The sequence below is a fragment of the Durio zibethinus genome, chromosome 22 (genome assembly GCF_047325235.1).
Source record: "Durio zibethinus cultivar Kanyao isolate XHJ-2024 chromosome 22, ASM4732523v1, whole genome shotgun sequence".
Taxonomy (NCBI): domain Eukaryota; kingdom Viridiplantae; phylum Streptophyta; class Magnoliopsida; order Malvales; family Malvaceae; genus Durio; species Durio zibethinus.
Window position 1 is genome coordinate 7,736,003 of NC_143183.1, and position 19,444 is coordinate 7,755,446.

At 28.7% G+C, this 19,444-nt stretch overlaps 1 pseudogene; it reads left to right on the forward strand.

Moving 5' to 3' along the window:
• Positions 1 to 7,600: 7,600 nt before the first annotated feature.
• On the forward strand, positions 7,601 to 19,388 carry LOC111307083 (putative beta-D-xylosidase 2; annotated as a pseudogene).
• The last annotated feature ends 56 nt before the right edge of the window (positions 19,389 to 19,444 follow it).

Here is a 19,444-nt window from a genome sequence, read left to right on the forward strand (position 1 = left end):
GTGAAGTATTTTCTTAGCTACTTGATATAAAAAATTTAAAACTTTGCTGCTAACCTAGACATTATCCTAAAGTATTTGTAGTTGGGGTTGAAATAAGGTAAAATAGGTTCAGAGAAAACCTAGAAAAAGAAGAAAATGAAAGGGAAAAAGAAGTAGATGATGGGTTCCAAATGGGTATTTGAGGAATGTGGGTTTTTGAGAAAATTTTTAAACCAAAAAGAATATCGTGAATCGCAAAAGCTGAAGGAATAGTAGAATGAAGTAAAAGCTAAAGTAAATAACTAATGAATAGTCAAAATAGGATTATAAAAGACAAAGCTCGAATACTAAAAGCTGAAAGAAAGGGAAAGTAAATTGTAGTTGGTTTGGAAAGAGAAATAGTAGATAATAAAGATAAAGCTTGAAGTTGGTGATTGGATGTGCTAAGTTTGGAGACAATTTTATTGGACCTAATTATTGAAGGCATTTACTAAGAAAAACGCCTTCAATAATTTCTTCTTAAATATTTTTTTGTATATTATAGGTGTTTTCAATAATCTCATAGTAAAATTTTAAAGGGATTGTTAAAGGTTTTATGCTAGAAAAACGCCTTCACTAATTCTCTCTAATTTTTTGAAGGTATTTATTGAAGGCATTTTTTACATAATACGCCTTCAATAACTCCTTTCATTTTTATCAGTGAATATCAGTGAAGGCGGTTTTCTACTAAAAATGCCTTCAATAATTCACTCCAAATTTTAAGAGAAATTTATTGAAGGTATTTTTTTGCATTATACGCCTTCAATAATTTTTATACAGAATTAGTGAAGGCATTTTTTGAGGAAAAATGCCTTCAATAATTTTTTTTAAAAATTGTTTGAGATTATTAAAGGCATATTTTAATAGAAAACGCCTTCAATATTCTACCAATAAAATTTTAAGGGCGTTATTGAAGATGTTTATTCCAGAAAAATGCCTTCACTAATTTGCTCTAATATTTTGAAGGAATTTATTAAAGACATTTTTTGTATAATACGCCTTCAATAATTTCTTTCATTTTTATCAGGTGAATATCAGTGAAGATAGTTTTTTACTAAAAACACTTTTAATAATTCACTCCAATTTTTAAGAGAAAATTATTGAAGGCATTTTTTGCATCATATGTCTTTAATAATTTTTGTACAAAATTATTGAAGGCAGTTTTTGAGAAAAAACACATTTAATAATTTTCTTTTAAAAATTGTTTGGGATTATTAAAGGCTTCTTTTAGTAGAAAACGCTTTCAATATTATACTAATAAAATTTTAAGGGTGTTATTAAAGGCATTTATTCCAGAAAAGCGGCTTCACTAATTCGCTCTAATTTTTTGAAAGAATTTATTAAAGGCATTTTCTACATAATATGCCTTCAATAATTTCTTTCATGTTTATCAAGTGAATATCAATGAAGGGAGTTTTCTACCAAAAACATCTTTAATAATTCACTCTAATTTTTAAGAGAAAACTATTGAAGGCGTTTTTTGTATCATACGCCTTTAATAATTTTTTTAAAACAATGTTTGAGATTATTAAATGCGTCTTTTAGTTGAAACGCCTTTAATATTTTACTATTAAAATTTTAAAAAGGTTATTAAAGGCGTTTATTGTAGAAAAATACATTCACTAATTCGTTCTAATTTTTTGAAGGACTTTATTAAAGGCGTTTTCTACATAATACGCCTTTAATAATTCTTTCCATTTTTATCAAGTGAATATCAGTGGAGGTAGTTTTTTTTATTAAAAACGCATTCAATAATTCACTTTAATTTTTAAGAGAAAATTATTGAAGGTATTTTTTGCATCATACGCCATCAATAATTTTTGTACAGAATTATTGAAGGTATTTTTTTTAAGAAAAAACACTTTCAATAATTTTCTTTTAAAATTTGTTTGGGATTATTAAAGGCGTCTTTTGGTAAAAAAATGCCTTCAATATTCTGCTACTAAAATTTTAAAGGGGTTATTGAAAGCGTTTATTCCATAAAAATGTCTTCACTAATTTGCTTTAATTTTTTGAAGAAAATTATTAAAGGCATTTTTTGCATAATACGCTTTTAATAATTCACTCCAATTTGTAAGAGAAAATTATTAAAGGTGGTTTTTGCATCATATGCCTTCAATAATTTTTGTACAAAATAATTTTGAAGGCATTTTTTGAAAAAACAAACACCTTCAATAATTTTCTTTTAAAAATTGTTTGGGATTATTAAATGCATCTTTTAGTAGAAAATGATTTCATTAATTTTAAAGAGATTATTGAAAGTGTTTTTTTTTTCAAAAAAATACCTTCACTAATTCGCTCTAATTTTTTGAAGAAATTTATTAAAGGCGTTTTCTACATAATACGCATTCAATAATTTTCTCCATTCTTATTAGCACAATATCAGTGATGGTGGTTTTTTACTGAAAACACATTTAATAATTCACTCTAAATTTTAAGAGAAATTTATTGAAGGTATTTTTTGCATTGTACGCCTTCAATAATTTTTTTCTAAAATTATCGAAGGTATTTTTCGAGGAAAAATGCCTTCAATAATCTCTTAGTAAAATTTTAAGGGGATTATCGAAGGCATTATTGCCAGAAAAATACCTTCACTTATAATTTTTATATTCATTCCCTTGTCTTGAATATCAAAATCATAAACTGCTAGTATAGAGAATAATTAAAAGTTGTATTAATCAATCAAACCAAACCCATAAACATTTTTAGATTGACTTTTGGTTTCTTTATCTTTATTGTCGCCGTCGACCTTTAACAATTCAACGACATGCACCTCTCTATTTATCGGTATGTTCTTATTGTTTTTGTTTACTGTATTATTTATATTATTCGATAGCGGTATTTTTTTTTTGTTCCTTACTATTTACATATACATATATATTTTTTTATTCATTTCACTGTAACCATAGTCGTCCAAGCACCATTCATTGCATGTATGCTATTTCTGTGTAGTTTTTTTTAAATATTATGGTTTGCTAAATGGTGTTTTTGAATGGTTTGTTGAATGGTGTTTCTGAACACATTGTTGATTGGTTTGCTGAATGATGTTTCTGTAGGTAGTATGATATTGGTTTTATTTTATTATGTATAGTGTTAAATTTAAACAGTTATTTTGGTGTATTTCGTATAATTATGATCAAAATCACAAGTATTATAGACTCTGAACAACATAATTCTCCTTCTATTTAGGCCAAGAAAGAAAAGAAAGGGGATGAAATAAACAAATTAAAATGAGTGACACAAAAATTCACGTAGACTTCAATCAAAGTGGGCAACCTATGTCTAATGGAGCTGTCAAGTTGGCTACTCATATTGGTGCTGTCATCCATAGTAGCATTTCAATTGCGTACACCAATTGGTAGTGAGTTTTTGATGATCTAAAGGATTGTATATAGCAGTTGATTGTGGTATGTTTATTCAACTATTTCGTAAAATTTATTAAATAATTACTTAATTGAAATTCAATGTGTTCATACTAATTGTGTTAAGTTATTTAGGAGTGGTTCGACATCCCAATTGACTATAAAACTATTGTATTACAATCAGCTAAGAGAGCATTCAGAGACTTCAAAAGTAGATTGACAACCTAATATATTTTATCGCTCATTGATCAAGGTGATGTATTGGCTGTTCCACCTACGTCATATATAGATGTAATAAGTGTTGAAGATTGAAGAAATTTTGTTTGAGATCAGCTATTAGAAGATTTCTTAGTACAAAAACCCATTACCAAAAAAATTGTTTATAAGATTTTATGTAATATATTGGATATCTTTATATGTGATTGACGTAATTTTTTTCTTTTATAGAAAATCAAAGAAAACCAAAGGAACATTCAGGCCAAACAAATATATCAGCATTGGATAGCGAGAAAGAGATATACAAATGTGAAGTATGAGCTTGTAAGTATTCACACACTTATTTTATACTCATAGATTAATATTTATGAATATTCATTTCATATATTCTGATTCATATATTACGATAATTTATTAAGAATCAGCAAGCTCTGGCATCAAAGTTTTTAGATGGGATGTCTGAAAATAAGGATATCTACAGAAAGATGGATTCTTTGCAAATGAAGCAATCAAAGAATTGGCTAAAAAGATTGTATTTATAATTACTTGTTTATGATTAGCATTGTGGTTGTATGCACCACTCTATACTAGCTTGTATAAATTTATTGTTATAGCTCATCTTATTATTGTCTTTCAGGATGATTATATTACCAAAGTTAAATTCGGTGAACTGGTAACTCAGTATGACGAAGATCTACTATCTTTAGCATTAGGAGCTAAAAAAAGGCCTCGTCGTGTTCGTGGAGTTGGTAAATTTATGCTACTATCAAAATTTTTTAGTAATCAACCCAAAATCTCGTGAATGATAAATGTACACTATGAAGCAATCATTGAGTAACAACAGCAAAAACTTGATGACTAGGAGCAACGCCTCAATGAGCAATAGTAAAGACTCGCTATTTCAGAGGCCATGTTACCAGCAATGCAGCATAGTATGTCGTAGGTCAGTTGGATATCATTATCCACCTAAGACAAGCTTTCGTTGTAAATTAGGCAGGGAGCTCAACCTCCGCTACCAACCATGAAGTATGATTTTGTTTATAAGTTTAATATTAATTTATTTATTATATTTATTGATTTGGTTTTAATACTTGTATTTTATTATATATTGTAACAGGATGTTGGAACTCAGAGTATGACCCTTGCTCAGGCTACCATTGATGAGTTATCTAATTATTCACTCGATCATTTATCCAAAGGAAACTGTATAACCATTGAGTCTGAGGAAATGTTATTTGATAAACCATAATTTTCTTACATTGGTGTGGATAAGGTTAAAGAATTTTGTGAATTGGATGAAATATCAGCTGTCAATATTGTTACTTATATGAGGTTAGCTTATAAATACAAATATGCAAACTTAATATGTATTAATCTATATTACGAAGTATTACAAACTAGTATTGTTGAATGTTATCATGCAATGTCCTATATAGAGAGATCAAGGTAAGATAGTTGGTCCACAGATTTAGATTTGTTGATCCCAGCTTCATTAGTGAGTAGAGTGACACAATCACTTTTTGTGCTAATCATGTGATTGAATGCATGAAAAAATTGGTGGATTAGTATTTGCTCCCGTATAATACGCAGTAAGTTATATTCATACAAATAATTATTCAAACCTTACCTGAATCTGATATGATGTCGAATCTGAGTATATCATTATTATTATTTTACAGTCACCATTGGGTGCTTATTGTGATTGATACCAAATCCTTAATACCATACTTACTTAATTCAGCTCAACCAACGGCAATGCCTAACCCCAAAATTCAAAGTTTTATAAATAGGTATTATATGTTATTATATTATATATCTTCTGTTTCTTCATAAGTAATTTTATTTATATATTAAGTAATTTTTTTCTTTTCAATTTAGGGTAATATATGCATTTGATAAGAAGGCAAAGAAAAAATAGGTGTCATTACCAGTAAATGTGAAATTTATTCTTTTATGCTGAGTTTGTGTAGATAAATGTTTCCTAAACCCACTCAATTTAATTTTCAGGTACTTCATCAACTCGGATATACTGAATGTGGATATTATATCCTTCGTTTTATGTGGGAGATAGTTTTATATGATTTTATGACAACACTATTCAAGGTTAGTATAAATTTCATAAAGTCATTATATCTTCAAAAAAATAAAAAGCTAAATTATGTTATCATTTATTAACATTTACTTTTGATTTTTTTTTAGTGGGAGAGTAAAGAAAGCTTCATGGTAGAGGAACTTGATGAAGTCCATAAAGAATGATGTGAGTATGTATTATCATTTATTGATAAACCTTGAGGTTAGATATTGTTGGTTGAATGTAAATATGTAAGGATCATTTGTTATAATGTTTTTAACATGCCATGTTGAATGGATAATTTAAGTTTGTAGATTGGGTATTGGTTTAATATTATTGATATATATTTGTTTTATATTAATACACATTATTGAGTACGATTATTTGAGAAAAGTATACTAATATGGCAACATTATCAGTTTTAAATTTAAATGCATGGTCAATTTATTGAAATACAACAATGTTCATACTGTAAATTCCAAAATGTAATTCATAGCATCACATATATAAACCAAATGTTTTCTGGGCATAAACCTATAACTAACTTTAAATGTTTTTTGGGCATAAACCTACAATTGATTTCACATATATAATTAAACCAAAGTTATTTTGATGAGATTACTGAAGGTGTTTTTAGCAAGAAAATGCTTAGAATAATCCTTAACAAAATGTTATTGAAGGCATTTTTGGTAAAAAACGCCTTCAATAATCCCACCTAAAAATTTATTGTGTGGATTATTAAAGGTGTTTTGGGCCAAAAATGCTCTCAAGAATCCGTTCTAACTTTTTTGTATGGGTTATTGAAGGCATTTTTAACTAAAACTATATTCAATAATCCCTCGTGAAAATTTATTGATTGGATTATTAAAAGCACTTTCGGCAAAAAATGCTTTTAAGAATCTGTTTCATATTTTTTTTATGGATTATTAAAGGTGTTTTTCTGCCGAAAATGCCTTCAATATTCCCTCTCCAAAATTTTTAAAATCGATTGGTGAAGGTTTTTTTGCTCAAAAAATGCCTAGAATAAATCTATTACAAATAATCCCTTCAAAAACTCAAAAAAAGCTAAATGGAGGGATCGAACCTATCACCTTATGGTTAACAACCGTATGATCCTTAAATTTTGATAGGATATTTATTGAAGGCGGTTTTGATAAAAAATGCCTTCAATAATCTTGTAAAATTTTTTCGTGAAATTATTAAAGGTGTTTCTTGCAGAAAACGCCTTCAATAATTGCATACATTTTTTATGATGCAATTATTCAGGGCATTGTCTGTAAAAAATGCCTTTAGTAATCCCTTGTTCATTTTTTTAATTGAATTATTTAAGCTATTTTCTGTCAAAAATGCCTTCAGTATTCACTCAAATTTTTAAAATAGAATTATTCAAGGCATTTTAGTCGATAAACGTTGCTAATATCAAGTCTTGGATGATGTTTATAAGTAAAAATGCTACTATTTGAATATTTAATGGTGTTTTAATAATAAACACTTTAAGTTTTATAAAAATATGAAACCTAACGGTATTTGTAAGTGAAACGTCATTACAAAACTGTCACTAATCTTTCATTTTCTTGTAGTGGGTTGACTTTGCTTTTTGTGATAAATAACTTGGATATAAGGTTAGAGCTAAAGATTCAGTGGATTAATTGATTTTGCTTGAGAAGGGTCAACAAATGGTAGATCACAAAAGTACCGATATACCAAGGCGTGGCTGATGTCGGTGCAGAAGGTGCAAGTGTCAGTTTGTTGTTGCTAGTGCAACAAGTTTTCCAAATGTTATTCTCACAGCCGCGTTTTCAATCAGACACTTTAGAAACTCTTGGACAGGTAAAATTTAATTTAATTTTACGAAATAATATTAAAAATATTGCAATGTAGTTTTATTAATATATAAGAGTGCATGCAAGTTGTCTCAACAGAAGCAAGAGCAATGTATAATCTAGGACGAGCAGGATTGACATTTTGGAGTTCAAACATCAATATAGTGAGAGATCCTCGGTGGGGAAGAGCACTGGAGACACCGGGAGTGATCGACTTTATTTTAATGCAAAGGTACGTACGTACGTGCGTCTTGTATCTTTCATTTGCTAATTAATTATATATGATAATTAAATATAAGTAACTAATTAATAATTGTTTGTTTAATGTTGTACTCTTGGATTTAATTTCATGATAAGAATGTTTTGAAGAAAGAAAGAATGTTTGTATGTGTCACTATGTACAGTGTTTTTTCTTATTTGATTTATGTAGGTAATAGTTTTATTCATCATTTTATTGTCTTAATTTGTGAATTAGGTATCTGAACAAGATATTGTGGAGACTTCTAATCATCCCTTTGAAATGTTTGTTAAAGAAGGCGACGGTAGCAGTGTTATGTGCTCTTTTAATCAAGTCAATGGCATTCCAACTTGTGCTGATCCCTATCTTTTGAAAAAATTAGTTATAGAAGGCTGGAATTTACATGGGTATGTACTGAATTTATTTCTTTCTATAATTTATATATAAATGCTAATTTAATTATTTTCATAAAATTAATCTTAATTTTCATGTAAATTTTTTAGACATGTCGTAGCAGATTGTGATTCTGTTGAACATATTGTGATAAGCCAACATTGGCTTCAGGACACGGGAAGATGCTTCGGCTGATTCACTAAAAGCAGGCTTGTACCCACCCCTGTCACTTTCAATGCATTAATCTTAATTAAATATTTTACTTGAAATTTTTTTTTAACCAATAATTAGGCTTGGACTTGGATTGCGGAGAGCACTACACCAAATTCCTCCCAAATGCAGTGACGAAAGGAAAAGTTAGAGAGGCTGATACGGACAAGTCACTACTTTACCTTTACGTTGTACTCATGAGACTTGGTTTTTTATTTTTTTAATTTTTTTTTATGGAATCCCTTCTTTGGCATCTCTCGGCAAGAACGATATATGTACTGAAGAACATATCAAGCTCGCAGCTGAAGCAGCTAGACAAGGGATTGTGCTTCTCAAGAATGATAATGAAACTTTGCCATTAGACCCTCCGAAGTTTAAATCCCTAGCATTAATTGGGCCACATGCCAATGCAACCGACGCAATGATCGGGAATTACGCAGGTTGTAACCAGATCCAACTTTGCCAAATTCTTTGTAGTTGTTATATATATAATTATATATATTTATATTCAACTTGTCTACTGGTATTCTATGCAAGTACATTTCTCCAATTGAAGGCCTTTCTGCATACGCAAAAAAGTGACGTGCGAAATGGGATGTAGTGACATTAAATACCCTAATGATAGCTTGATACACTCAGCTGTCGATGTCGCAAAGAGTGCAGATGCTACTTGTAGACATCAATTCCTGTTCCGGGGTCAAGTATTATTATTATTATTATTATTATTTTTTAATTTGTAATAATAAATAAAAAAAATTAAAAAGAGAAGGAATCATATTAATTCTTTGAAATTAAGTAATAAATTTGTATAAAATAAGGAATCAAATGGAAGGGATTTAAAACTTAAAACTATCAATCAAATCAAATCAAATTAAATCGCAAGATTTTAGATTAGTTCTGTTTAAATCTTAAAATTTTTACCAAAAATGATTATAAATTGAACACAAAATCACAAAAGAAGGCAAAGAGAGGGAGTTGGCATGAAAACAACAATCTTGACAAATTTGAGTTTTTGTGAAAATTAATTTGGGTTTTTACGATTTAAGGGTTGGATCTCTAGTTTAAAAAATAAATTTTTTTCTTTGATTTTTTAGAAATTTGGAAAAATCTAGGTTTTGGGTTTGAATATTTGAATTTTTCAGTTGAACTTTCTAGTAGGGTTTAAATTTTTCGATGACATTTTTCAAAAACTGATAGGTTGTCCAGTTTTCAATGATTGGTTTTGAAAAATTCTAGAGAGAAGTCAAAGGAAATCCTGGCTAAAGAGAAGCACCGAGGTGGATCTGAGGAAAAACGTGAGATTTCGTCTTTTATACCCTTTTAGAACAATGTCATTTTGAAAAAGGTCTTAACCTGCATTCGACCTGTGTGGATCTGTGCATGACTTATTTCTAGAACAGACTGATTGTAGGTTTTTTTTTAATTTTTATTTTTTGTTTACATTTTTAACATTTTTATTTTTTAGACTTTTTATTTTATTTTATTTTTTACTTATTATTATTATTATTATTATTATTATTATTTTACTTATTTTAAATTAGACAATTTATTTTTTTTATTACCTCTATGAATTTCATTCTTATTATTTTATTTTCAAAAAGTAACAAAACTATTTCTAAAATAAATTCATGAATTCTATTAAGCTATTGAAGGTTTCTTATAAATTTAAATTTTTTATTAAATTTACTAAACTATTGGAGAATTTTATAAATTGATTGTACAAAAAAATTATTATTAAAATATTTTATATTTTTATCTTATCAAACTATTAGAAGATTTATATCTTAAATCTTATCAAACTATTATAAGATTTATTACATTTTCTAAAACAAAAAAAAATTACAAACAAATCTCACCAAACTATTGAAAAATCTGCATCAAAGTAAATATTACCAAACTATTGAAAGATTTTTCTAATTTTTTCTTTAACTAAAATTTAAATGAATTATGACGACAGAGCCTATTTAGGGTGAGACACTAGTCTTCATGAATACTCTTGAGATGAAAAAATTATCTTAAATTACTATCAAACTATTGGAGTAATTTTAAGATTAATTTTCAATATTAAATATTTTGGTAAATCATAAATATGATTAAAGCTTAGATAATTTGAAATCAAACTAATACCATCATTTAGATGGGCACTGTAAAGGTGTTATAATCTTCCTTATGCATAATTACACTTTTGAATCTGAAATCTAGTTTTGTTGACTAAAATCTATTATTTAAAGATACCTAAGTCAATATTGAGACTCCTATTTAAATAGGACAAATTCTATCAGGTGGCTAATCACACCTAAATAAAAAAATTGGTGACGACTTCTTTAATCCATGTCTAGCGATAGGTCCATGGATCTATACGTTATGACAGTTTAATGACTTCACTGGGGATATCAATAATCAGGCGAGTAAATGATTTCTTGTTATCCAAGCCTAACCTAATAAATTTGAGAATTTTTTTCTTTGCTTGTTTGTACTTTTTATTTTTTATTCATTTTTATATATTTGTCATTCATTTGCTTATGCATACACCCGAGTTCTGTTCCTTAGGAGGGAGTAAAGTATCTACACCTTCGTAAGATTTCATGTCTCAGCATGGGCTAGTAAAAAATTTTCACTCAAATTTAACCCTTTCCGCTTGTAGCCTACAATGGGTGAGGATTGAGATGCCTTACTAGTCTATAATGGACAATGATGTAAGGAACAATTTGGGAACCCTTAGACTATCAAACTTTTGAAACTAGAATACAAGTAAACCCTAAAGGTCCAAACTTAAGTTAAAGCTATGCCTTTTTTTGTGTTAAAAAATCCTCAATAGGACATATGATAGGACATTTATTTTGCTTGTAAATTTATATATTTTTTTCCATACTAACCCTTTACATTATTTTTTGTATATATTATATTATTCTTTGTATATATTATGTTTACTAACTCCTTTTCTTTTATTGTATATGCATGCATTTACATCATTAAATCCTTTTTGTTGCATTCATGCATCTCTATATTCAATCTCATGCATAATTTGGTGGTCATAAAAATGTCACTCTAAATTAGCACCCTAATTGTGAAAATTAAGATTCAAAGATAGCTCGACTAACTCACCATAAGTACAATACTTGGGCTCAAACTTGAAGGATGGAACAAGACAATGCAACCCGTATTAAGAAAATGAAGAGGGCATAAGAATAGCTTAAAGGGGAGTTGAGCAAAATTTTAAAAGAGCTAAGTAAGCTAAACAAAGGGAAGATTGTAAAAGAAGGGGCTAGACCTAAAAATCATCTATTACATCATGTTATTGACTCTTTGTATCACCCTGGCTATAACCCATATCATGCCTATTCCATTCAAGGCACATCACCATAACAGTTCACATTCCCTATAAGGTACACTTACATAAGAATGCCATATACCCTAATTCAAAGGTAATTTTAAAGTTTTACTAATCCTGTTTTTATTGAAAAGGCAGCAGAGCTAGTCTCAACCCCTAATTCAGATGACCTTAAGGATAATGAAAGCTAAAATTGAAGGTGGTTGAAAGTTTAGAAGACTCAAAGTCTAAACATAAAATGAACTTGCTAGAGATAAGACTATGAACCATTGAAGGTATAGACTTTTATGGCTTCATAGATGCAACTAGCCTCTGTTTGATCCCAGATGTTGTAATCCTGCTAAAGTTCAAGGTCTCTGAATTTGAGAAATATAATGGTACTAAGTGCCTAATCACACATGTCACTATGTATTATCAAAAAATGGTTGCCCATAGTAGTGATTAAAAGCTACTCATGCATGTATTTCAAGATAGCCTTATTGGATTTGCTATCAAATGGTATGTCTAGTTGGATAGAATTCATATTTGAACATAAAAAGACTTGATCAGCTAATTTATTAATCAGTACCATCACATCATAGACTTGACCACTAATCACCTTTCTTTACAAAGCATGAAGAAAAAGACAACAGCTTTCAAAGAATATGCCCAATAATGAAAGGATATGGTTGTACAAGTTTAACCTTCATTGATTGAGAAAGAAACGATTGTATTATTCATTAACACCCTAAAAGCACCTTATTATGAGAAAATGATAGTGAACGCAATAAAAAACTTTGTTGACATGGTAATCTAAGGGGAGATTATTGAAAATGCCATTAAAAATAACAAGCTTGAGGAAAAAAAGATAGTACCAAAAAAAGTGAGATACCTAAGAAAGAAGAAACTAAAGCCTAAAAGTGAGTTTTAAGAAGTAACAATTCAGAATTCATACTTCATATCCATCATATATTGATCCTGCTTACCACTAAGTAGCCAAAAATATTACATAAGTCCCTTATCAGCCTCATTACCCAACCATGAACAACATCATTTTAGGTCCTTTTCAATTAGCCTTTCAAATACATATGGGCCTAGTTTTGTCAATACATCAGTTTCAAGGCATTACAATCAAACGAGTAGTTTGAGAAGATCTAAGGGTAACTAAGAGAGAGTTTATATTGATCATATCCCTATAACCTATATTTAGCTATTTTCAGAGTTGGTAAAAAATAACCTAGTATCCCCAGTCTTTTTAAAACCATTGAAATCACCATATCCCAAATGGTACAACGTTAATACCACATGTGATTATCATAATGGGAATATAGGTCATTTTATAGAAATATACCTTGCTTTAAAGCATAAGGTGCAAAGTTTGATTCAAACTGACTCGATGAGCTTCAACGAATCAAAAAAATTAAAAGTTAATAAAAATTCTTTACCTAATCATCTAGAGGCATGATTTTGAGAAGGCTGATTAAAACTGCTTATCATCTTAGGATTTCTTGAGAATATGGATCTCTTTTATATATTTAGATTTCATCTTATTTTTTATCATTGTAATAAAAGTGATAGATTTGATGTATTTTCATGACATTTTTTTTTTTGTGAACTACCATTATATACTTGTACCTTTTTATATCTTTTCCTATATCCATTCTTTGATTTCGAATAATGAATGTTCATACAGTTATAACAATAATTCAAGATTCAATTTTAAAGGCATCGTTCATGATGATCTGATTCATAAGTTGAAATTGTTGATTCATTAAGATTACTGAATAAAAAGAAGACAAATTTGGTAAAAAATTTTGAAAGTGAGGCACCACATGATCTTTGTAATTGTTCATTCATAAATCTACCTTTTATCAATAAATATTTTTCATTAAGAGTATTCATGCTAGAGATAAGAAATGGTCATCTTTCTTCTATCCTTAAAAAAAAAAATTATCTTTTGTTATCTTATTTGACTTTTTAAATTTTTTTTTTAAAGAACCTTAACCAAGGATTACCCTCACATTGGGGACAAAGTTTGGAAAGCTTGTTTATCCTTAGTTATTTCATGGGAAAAGCCCTGTTGCACTTAAATTTTTCTTGAAAAATGATGAAAATGAAAAGAAAAAAAAATGAAGAAAAATTGATGGGGTAAAATATCAAGGTGCTCTACATAAAGAAATGATCCTTAGTTTGATTACCCTTATAATATAATTTAGGCCTATTTTATCCATTTTTTTCATAACCTCTCACCTTAACCTACACTACATCTCTTAAAAGTCTATTTTTATCGAATATGAATACTTAAATTGGAGAATGATGAATTGAACTAAGGCATGATTTACTGTTGGATTGTTTGAGTTTTGATTGAAGTATCATTGATGGATCAAAGGAAAAAAAAATGAAAAGGAAAGATGAGAAATGGGTGTGCAAAAAAAAAAAAATAAAACAAACAAAAAGCAACAAAAAAAAGAGAAAAAAGAAGATTTAAACTGAAAACTCAAAAGAGTGATTTAAGTGAAGATGAAAATTTGGAAAAATAACTTCATGTGAGGTTCCCAATAATGAGGATGATGATTGGCTCAAAAATTGAAGATGAAATGTGTTTTTGAAAGAGAATTTTGAGTTGGAGTTTAAAATTGTTTGACCAATCATTATTTTAGATGTTGATATTCCATTTAAACAGTCATGGTATTTTACCTTTGTTCACCTTTGATTTGTTATTAACCATATTTTTTTTTTCGATAATGAAGACCCATTTCTTTTCTTCTCTACCAAGTGTACATCCCTTAAATGAATTGAAAAAATGTATCATATTTGTCATGAATTAAAATGATGATAAATAAATGAATGCAATGTTCGTAAAAGAGCCTAAGAAATGACTTAAAAAGGACAGCTAATGTGATTTAATAATGAATTCAATGATAGATTGGTTGATATGACCTGAGAGTTGTGACTAGATGAGGAGAACGATATGAATTAGTTGACAGAATTTGTTCTAGAATTGTTACTACTGAGAAGTTAAGAAAGAATGATAGAGTCTTAAAAACCTTGCTACCACGATTAGAATTTCATGACATTGATTTAGTGACATTTATATTACATGCATTGTGATAATTACATTTGCATCATTGTTGGGGTATACGTTTGCATCATGTAGAGAACATTTGAATTATAGTAGGACATTGGCATTTGCAACATTTAGTGAAAATCTGGATTTGGGCATTTGTTGCATTTAAAAATTATTTGTATTATTAGCATGACATTTATTTTTGTTAGGAGAAAATATTTGACTTTTGATTTTTCGAATAAGGAAGATCTTTCATTTTTCGACAAGGAAAATTTTCTAAACTTCTAAAGTTGTAAAGCCTTGGTTTAAAGGAATTTTTTTAATTTGAATCATGAAATTTTTTGAATAAGAATCTCTAAAATTTTGGACGTGAAACCCTAAAATTTTTTAGATGAAAATCTTTGAAATTTTAGCTATGAAATGCTAAAGTTTTTGTAAGTGAATTTTGAAATTTTCGATGAGAATCTATAAGTTTTTCAAATAAAAATCTTTAATTGTTGAATGTGCATTTTTAAAATTTTTGAATGAAAATTTTTGAATTTTGGAGATGAGCCTTGAAATTTTTGATGTGAATCCATAAATTTGTTTATATGAAACTTTAAATCTTTTAAATGTAAATCTTTAAATATAGTTTACGAATCTTTACAATGATAAAAATTCTTACGAACCTAAAATTCTTATGAATCTGAAACTCTTACAAAACTTGAAATTCTTGCAAACCTTTATGAATTTTGAATTCTTTGTGAATTTTTTACGAAACTTAGAGTATTGGGATCTTTCAGCTTCTGTTGTGGAATCGTGCAAATCTTTGAATTTTCAAATTGTGAATCTTTTGGATTTCAAGCTAAAAGTTTTGAATTTTTATTTTTCGAATCATGGTTTGATCATGATCACTCAATTTTGATTTTGACTTGGTCTAGATCCTTTATTTTTCAGACTTGTGGTGCAATCTCGATCATTTATTCTCAATCTTGGCTCAATCCATATCATTTTATTTTTCAAACCTAAGGTTCATTCCCGGTCACTCAGTTTTGATATAGCTCTGTCAATATCATTTTATTTTTCTAACTCGCGGTTTGATCTCGGTTGCTTAGTTTCGATCTTGTCTTGATCTAGATCATTTTACTGTTTTGATTTGTAGTTTGATCCCGATCACTAGTTGTGATCCGCTCAGTTTAGATCATTTTATTTTTCTGACTCATGGTTTGATCCTAATCACCCATTTTCAATCTTGAATCAGTTTAGATTATTTTATTTTTCTTACTCGTAATTTGATCTTAGTCACATGTTTTTTATCTCGGTTTGATCGAGATCATTTTATTTTTATGACTTGCGGTTCGATCCTGATCACCTGTTTTGGTATTGGCTCAGTCTAGATCAATATTTTTGACTAATGGCTCGATCCCAGTCACCTGTTTTGATCTCGGCTTGGTCTAGATTATTTTATTTTTTTGACTCACGGTTCGATCCTAGTCATTTGTCTTGATCTTAGGCTTAGTCCAAATCATTTTATTTTTCTAACCTGCGACTCAGTCCTGGTCATCTTCATTTTAGCACACCTCGTTTACTTTTGACTTTGATTCAGTTTAGTCATTTTCACATTCTAATTTGACTTTGTTCGAATCATTTTAACTTTGAATTTTCATTTGATTTTTCAAACCCAAATAAAATGGAAGTCTTTTGTCTTTGCGCAATTCATGTTGCATAGAAACTATGCAAAAAAGGGTAGTTGTAGACATTCATTTGTGTCTGGCATCAACTTTTGTTGTCTTATTACTATTATTATTATTATTATTATTATTTTCTTTTTTTTTCTTAATATGTTATGATAAATAAGAAAATTGAATTGAGAAGGAATCATATTAATTCCCTGGAATCAAGCAACAAATTTGCATAAAACCAGGAACCAAATTTAAGGGATTTAAAGCCTAAGACTATCAGTAAAATCGGACAGAATCTAATCCTAAAATTCAAACCTAAATTGGTTATGTTTAAGTCCTAAATTTTCTACAAAAAAGGGCTATAAATTGAACATAGAATCACAAAGGATGATAGAAAGAAAGGGGTTGGTGTGAAAACAATAGTCTTGACAATTATGAGTTTTTGTGAAAATTGTTCTAAGTTTCTATGGTTCAAGGGCTAGATCTTTGGTTTAAAAACTAAGTTTTTTTTTTTTTTTTGGTTTTTTGGAAAATTTGAGAAAATTTGGGTTTTGGGTTTGAATGTTTGAATTTTCTGGTTAAACTTTCTGGTGGGATTTGAAGTTTCTAGCGATATTTTTCAGAAACCGGTAGGTTGCCCAATTTCTAGCGATTGCTTTTGAAAAATTCTAAAAAGAAGCCAGAGGAAATCTTAGTTAGAAAGAAAAGCATTGCTACGGATTTGAGAAAAAACATGGGATTCCATCTTTTATACCCCTCCAGAATGACGTCGCTTTGAAAAAGGTTTTAACTCGCATTCGACCCGCGTGGATTCGTACGTGACCTATTTCTAGACCCAACCTGATCACAGTTTTTTTTATTTTTATTTTTTATTTACATTTTTAACAATTTTATTTTATAGACTTTTTATTTTATTTTATTTTTTACTTATTATTATTATTGTTGTTGTTGTTGTTATTTTATTTATTTTAAATTAGACAATTTATTTTTTTATTACTTCTGTAAATTTTATTCTTATTATCTTATTTTTGAAAAAGTAACCAAAAACTATTTCTAAAATAAATTCATGAATCCTACTAAATTATTAGAGGATTTCTCATGAATTTAATTTTTTTTTAATGAAATTTACTAAACTATGGGATAATTTCATAAATTAATTGCACAAAAAAATTATTATTAAAATATTTTGTATTTTTATCCTACAAAATTATCGGAGGATTTGCATATTAAATTTTATGAAACTATTGGAAGATTTATTATATTCTCTAAAAGAAAAAACAAATTTATAAAGAAATCTTAACAAATTATTAGGAGATCTGTATCAAAGTAAATCTTACTAAATTATTGAAAGATTTGACTGATTATTTCTTTAACTAAAATTTAAATGAATTCAACGATGGAGCCTTTTTAGGATGAGACATTAGCTCCACGAATACTTCTAAGATAAGAGAATTATCTTAAATTACTACCAAATTATTAGAGTAGTTTTAAAATTAATTTTCAATATTAAATATTTTAATAAATCATAAATATGGTTAATGTTTGGATAATTTGAAATTAAATTAGTACCATCCTTTGGATTGACTCTATGAGGGTGCTTAACCTTCCTCACATATAATTGCACTTTCGAATCTGAAATTTAGTTTTGTGGACTAAAATCTACTATTTAAAGATATTTAAATCAATTTTGAAATTTTTTTTTAAATATGACAGATTCGATCAAGTGATCAATTACACTTAAACAAAAAATATTGATGTCGACTCTTTTAATATATGTCTAACTGTATGTCCACGAATCTATACTGACACTACTTTGCTTTTTGTGGGGTCGAGTTTAGAAAATGAGCGAGAATGGGTTGATCGAACGGATCTCCTTCTTCCTGGATATCAAACTTATTTAGTCAAACAAGTTGCTGAAGCTGCAAAAGGTCCAGTTATTATTGTTGTCATGGCTGCAGGTGTACTTGATATTTCTTTAGCTAAAATCAACCCTAAAATCAAATCTATCTTATGGGTTGGATACTCTGGTGAACAAGGTGGTCGTGCTATCGCAGATGTTGTTTTTGGAAAATACAATCCTGGTAATTCTCATTTCTTTTTATTTTTTTATTTGTTATTTTTTGTAATGCAGAGGCATGCATGATTAATATTTTTCTTTCTTGTGTTTACTATGCGTTCATTTGAATTAACCAGGAGGAAGGTTGCCACTTACATGGTATGAGGCTGACTATGTTGAAAAATTGCCGATGACATCCATGCCTTTGAGGCCAGTTGATGAAGGAAGAACATACAAGTTCTTCAATGGCTCAACTGTTTATCCTTTTGGTTATGGATTAAGTTATGCAAGCTTCAAATACGAGTATACATCTACAGAAATGGCTCTCCACATAAAATTGAACAGACTCCAACATTTCACAGCCTACCTTATTAAGAATGTAAACGAAAACCAAGATTGCTTCAGTTTCAATTGATGATTTATCATGTAATGATGAAATTGCTTTCGAAATCACGGTACAAAACGTGGGGCGAAAGGATGGAAGTAATGTTGTTTTGGCGTACTCAGTCCCTCCCAAAGAAATCAATGGAACCCATATAAAGCAATTGGTTGGATTTGAAAGGGTTTATCTACACGCAAAAGAGAGCAAGAATGTGAAATTCCTGCTTAATGCTTGCAAAAGCTTGAACATTGTTGATGTCTTGGGTTATAGGCTTTTGCCAACCGTTCTGCGTAAAATTGTGGTGGGAGATATATCAATTCCGGTGAAAGTTACAAGCTGTAGCTATTTTATTTATTTAATTTTAATAATATAGGATTGGATATATTGTTAATAATTTAGCAGGGTTTTGTAATTTGTTATAGTCCTTTTTTTTTTTTTTTTTTAAAGGTTAGACAAGGGACCAAACGTAAAATCTTGTTCCAGCAAGTTCTATTCGATCAATAAAAAGACATTATTATTATAGAAATTATTTGATATTTTATCAATAGAGTTTTTAATTCTACGAATAAGATTAACACAATGATACATATTTTTTAAAATTATTTTTTTATTTTTTAAATATACATTAAAAGATACA